The 5675-nt window shown below is 44.4% G+C and overlaps 1 pseudogene; it reads right to left on the reverse strand.

Annotated features, from left to right (window-relative positions):
• Positions 1 to 573: 573 nt before the first annotated feature.
• On the reverse strand, positions 574 to 1222 carry LOC138931551 (CDGSH iron-sulfur domain-containing protein 1 pseudogene; annotated as a pseudogene).
• Positions 1223 to 5675: the final 4453 nt, after the last annotated feature.

Raw genomic sequence — 5675 nt, forward strand, 5'->3', positions numbered from 1 at the left:
CCTCATATTTCTTTTTTTTTTTTTTTAAACTCACAGGGCATGAGGTCAGTTTTTCCATTGTTTAAACAAATATGCACCACAGTGGTTCAACAAGTAAGACAAATGCCAGGAATATGAAAGTTGCAGTCTGTAATTACCATATCTAGAACCCAGGGAAGGTGAATTAGACAGAAGTGGCAGTCACTCTAATTAACTGAACAGGTGACATCATAACAAGTTGGTTTCTAGCATCAGTTCAGTTCAGTTCAGTCTCTCAGTCATGTTCAACTCTTTGAGACCCCATGAATCGCAGCACGTCAGGCCTCCCTGTCCATCACCAACTCCCGGAGTTCACTCAGACTCATGTCCATTGAGTCAGTGATGCCATCCAGCCATCTCATCCTCGGTCGTCCCCTTCTCCTCCTGCCCCCAATCCCTCCCAGCATCAGAGTCTTTTCCAATGAGTCAACTCTTCACATGAGGTGGCCTAAGTACTGGAGTTTCAGCTTTAGCATCATTCCTTCCAAAGAAATCCCAGGGCTAATCTCCTTCAGAATGGACTGGTTGGATCTCCTTGCATCAGAACTATCAAAACTATCCCATTTTCTTGATGATCAGAGGTTGCATGTTGGTTCCAGCCTCTTCATTGTGATGATCCATCACAGAATGTGAACTTTTTGGCCTCTACCAATAGCATTAGGGGCTTCCCTTGTGGCTCAGCTGGTAAAGAATCCACCTGCAATGTGGGAGACTTAAGAGATATGGGTTCAATCCCTGGGTGGGAAAGATACCCCACGGCAACTCACTCCATGCCTGGAGAACCCGATGGACAGAGGAACCTGGCGGGCTACAGTCCATAGGGTCACAAAGAGTTGGACATGACTATAGCAAGTTAGCACAGCACAATAGCTGTAGACAACTTTGTCTCCCAAATCCTTTATATCAAAAGCAAAGACAATCTTGGAGTTTTCTTTCTGATTGTGAGGGTTTACAATAGATTTGCTGCAATGATTTTTAACATGAAATCTTTTGTAAGATAACCAACTGCAGTCGTCCCAGCAGTAACGGTAACGGTTGTGATCCATTCAACTTGTAAGCTGGAAGTCACATTTAAGGCAATGTCACTTGCAATGTGTATACACAGGACACTGGGCACAGATGGCTCGAGTGGCCAGCTGCAGTCAAGATGTGAGAGGCGTCCTCCAGGTACCAATTCCAGGATGCTCACTCCATTTTGAAACATTTACTTCTTCTGACTTGAGTGACAACTCACTCAAAGGGTTTGCTCCTACTCCACCAGCTGCTCCTTCCTAGTCTCTTTTTCTCTCTTTTCCTCTTTTTTTTTTTTTTTAAATTTGTTTATTTAGGGCTGCACCAGGTCTTAACTGTGGCCCGTGGCTTCTTTAGTGGTAGCATGCAGGATCTGGTTCTCTGACCAGGGATCAAACCTGGGGCCCCTGCATTGGGAACGTAGAGTCTTAGCCATTGGATCATCAGGGAAGTCCCTCTCTTTTCCTCTTTCAGCTGTAGAGACATGTTGGTGTGCCCTGGGCTGATGACCCCTTAGTCCTCTTTTATTTCCCTGTGAGATCTCACACAGTCCTGTGGCATGAGGCACCATCTCTATCATGTATTTGTTGATGACCCCTCTATCCGTCACTTCACTTTGACTTCACTTTGACTTTTCACTTTCATGCATTGGAGAAGGAAATGGCAACCCACTCCAGTATTCTTGCCTAGAGAATCCCAGGGATGGGGGAGCCTGGTGGGCTGCAGTCTATGGCGTCGCACAGAGTCGGACACGACTGAAGCGACTTAGCAGCCTCTATCAGTCAGGGTTCGACCTAAGAACTGGAACCGATAGGAAAATATATCAAGAGATTTATTGAGAGGAATTTCTTGTGTGATTTTAAAGGCTTGCTAGGTAAGCCCCAGATATGTAGGTCAGGCTGTCAGAAGAGCAGGCTGGACCTCTTCCGTGGCCCCCACCCTGGCTAGACTCCTTCATCTCCAGCCTGGACAACTGCCAACGCCACTTAACCAATTTCTCTGCTTACATTCCTGCCTCACCCTCCTTGCTTACATTCTTGCCTTACCCGCCCACTTACAAGAGGTGATCCTTTCTCTTTGCTTTTCTTCTCTTTTCTTTTCATGCCAGTTTTATTGAAGTATGATTGATATCGGATACGGTTTAAGGCATACAGCATAATGATTTGACTTACATACATTATGAAAGGATTGTCACAGTAAGTGTAGTGAATATCCATCATCTCATACAGATACAAAATTAAAGAACTAGAAAAAAAATATTCTTCCCTGTGATGAGATCGCTTAAGATTTCCTTTCTTAAGAGAGGAAACGTGTGTGTGTGCTCGCTCAGTCGCTTCAGTCATGTCTGACTCTTTGTGACCCTATGGACTGTAGCTCACCAGGCTCCCCTGCCCATGGGGATTCTCCAGGCAAGAATAACTATATTTATCATGTTGTACATTATATCCCTATTACTTGTTTATCTTATAACTGGAAGTGTGTACCTTTTGACTGCCTTCATCCAATTCTCTCTCCCCTCACCCCAGGCTCCTGTAACCATAAATCTCATCTCTTTTTCTGAGTCCCACCCCAGCCTTCTGTAACCATAAATCTCATCTCTTTTTCTGAGTTTGTTTGTCTGTCACAGTGACCCTTTTAAAGCATAAACCAAATTTACTCGATTCTCATATATGAAACTCATCAGTGACTTCTCACTTCTCTTAAGTTAAACTGTAAACCTCTTCACTTGGTAGGGTATGTGGCAGAATTGGCCACAAATTTTTTCCATCACTATGCTATGTGACTTTGCCACTCCTCCCCTAAAGAGGAGTAGTTCATTTTCCTACCCCTTGGATCTAGACTGGCTTTGTGACTTGGTTGACCAATGAAATGCAGTGTAAGTAACATTGTTTGACTTTTAAGGCTAAGCCTCATAAGGCCTTGCCGCTTCTACTTTTGTTCTCTTGGAATGTTCCCCTGAGACTAACATGTAAAGAAGGCTCGTCTAGCCTCCTGGAGGATGAGATATCATATTGATAGAGAAGAGCTCTTCCATCCGAGGCCCCCTAGATTGATCGATCAATAGCCAGCACTAACCACCAGACGTGTGTGGGAAACCATTGTAGCTCATCTAGTCTCGGATGAGCAGCCAAATGACGGCAGCCACATAAGTGAAACCAGGTGAGACCCTGCCCAAACGACTGCCTCCCAGAGCTGTGAGCAAATACATGGCTATTTTAAGCCACTGAGTTTTGGTTTGATACACAGCAATAGATAACTGTTACACTTTACCTCCAAGGCTCTCCTTTGATCTCTGTTATCTCCCTTGATCATTCTATTCCAGCTATACTGGTCTCAACCTATTCCTGGAATATTTCAAACCCTTTTCTTTCTCGAGGTCTTTGCTTCCTTTGGCAATTGTGTGCCAGGTTCATTTTCATCTTCCAGTGTGCATTAAAACACCATTCTTTAAATTCAAACACCATGGAGCAGTCTCCCATGACCACCCCTCTATTTAAAGTTGCCTCAGGGGCTTCCCTGGTGGTTCAGTGGTAAAGAATCCGCTTGCCAATGCAGGGGAATGGTTCGATCCCTGGTCCAGGAAGATCCCACATGCCTTGGAACAACTGAGCCTCTATGCCACAACTATTAAGCCAACACTCTGGAGACCTGGAATGTGAAGTCAAGTGGGCCTTAGAAAGCATCACTCTGAACAAATCTGGTGGAGGTGATGGAATTCCAGTTGAGCTGTTTCAAATCCTGAAAGATGATGCTGTGAAAGTGCTGCACTCAATATGCCAGCAAATTTGGAAAACTCAGCCATGGCCATAGGACTGGAAAAGGTCAGTTTTCATTCCAATCCCAAAGAAAGGCAATGCCAAAGAATGCTCAAACTACCACACAATTGCACTCATCTCACATACTAGTAAAGTAATACTCAAAATTCTCCAAGCCAGGCTTCAGCAATACATGAACTATGAACTTCCAGATGTTCAAGCTGGTTTTAGAAAAGGCAGAGGAACCAGAGATCAAATTGCCAACATCCACTGGATCATCAAAAAAGCAAGACAGTTCCAGAAAAGCATCTATTTCTGCTTTATTGACTATGCCAAAGCCTTTGACTGTGTGGATCACAATAAACTGTGGAAAATTCTGAAAGAGATGGGAATACCAGACCACCTGACCTGCCTCTTGAGAAACCTATATGCAGGTCAGGAAGCAACAGTTAGAACTGGACAGGGAACCACAGACAGGTTCCAAATAAGAAAAAGAGTGCGTCAAGGCTGTATACTGTCACCCTGCTTGTTTAATTTCTATGCAGAGTACATCATGAGAAATGCTGGGCTGGAAGAAGCACAAGCTGGAATCAAGATTGCCAGGAGACATATCAATGACCTCAGATATGCAGATGACACCACCCTTATGGCAGAAAGTGAAGAGGAACTAAAAAGCCTCTTGATGAAAGTAAAAGAGGAGAGTGAAAAAGTTGGCTTAAAGCTCAACATTCAGAAAACGAAGATCATGGCATCTGGTCCCATCACTTCATGGGAAATAGATGGGGAAACAGTGAAAACAGTGTCAGACTTTATTTTTGGGGGCTCCAAAATCACTGCAGATGGTGACTGCAGCCATGAAATTAAAAGACGCTTACTCCTTGGAAGGAAAATTATGACCAACCTAGATAGCATATTAAAAAGCAGAGACATTACTTTGCCAACAAAGGTCTGTCTAGTCAAGGCTATGATTTTTCCAGTGGTCATGTATGGATGTGAGAGTTGGACTATGAAGAAAGCTGAGCGCCGAAGAATTGATGCTTTTGAACTCTGGTGTTGGAGAAGACTCTTGAGAGTCCCTTGGACTGCAAGGAAATCCAGCCAGTCCATTCTGAAGGAGATCAACCCTGGGATTTCTTTGGAAGGAATGATGCTCAAGCTGAAGCTCCAGTATTTTGGCCACCTCATGCGAAGAGTTGACTCATGGGAAAAGACTCTGATGCTGGGAGAGATTGGGGGCAGGAGAAGAAGGGGACGACGGAGGATGAGATGGCTGGATGGCATCACCGACTCAATGGATGTGAGTCTGAGTGAACTCTGGGAGTTGGTGATGGACAGGGAGGCCTGGTGTGCTGCGATTCATGGGGTTGCAAAGAGTTGGACACAACTGAGTGACTGAACTGAACTGGAGACCATGAGCTGTAACAACTGAGACCATGTACTGCAACTACTGAAATTTGTGGGCCTACACCCATGCTCTAAAACAAGAGAAGCCACTGAAATGAGAAGCCTGTGCACCACAGCTAGAGACTAACCCCAACTCACTGCAACTAGAGAAAGCCCAGATGCAGCAGTGAAGACCCAGTTCATCCAGAAAGAAAGAGAGAAAGAAAGGAAGAAAAAAGGAAAGAAAATAAAATTGACTCTACCTGATACTCTCATGTTAGAATTTCTTTCTTTACCACAATTTAAATTATCTTGTTCCTTCATTTGTCGACTTATTTTACTAGAAGATGAAAGTGAAAGTTGCTCAGTCATGTCCTACTCTGCGACCCCATGGACTATACAGTGCATGGAATTCTCTAGGCCAGAATATTGGAGTGGGTAGCCTTTCCCTTCTCCAGGGGATCTTCCCAATCCAGGGATCCAACCCGGGTCTTCCATATTGCTGGT

The sequence above is a fragment of the Ovis canadensis genome, chromosome 1 (genome assembly GCF_042477335.2).
Source record: "Ovis canadensis isolate MfBH-ARS-UI-01 breed Bighorn chromosome 1, ARS-UI_OviCan_v2, whole genome shotgun sequence".
Lineage (NCBI taxonomy): Eukaryota > Metazoa > Chordata > Mammalia > Artiodactyla > Bovidae > Ovis > Ovis canadensis.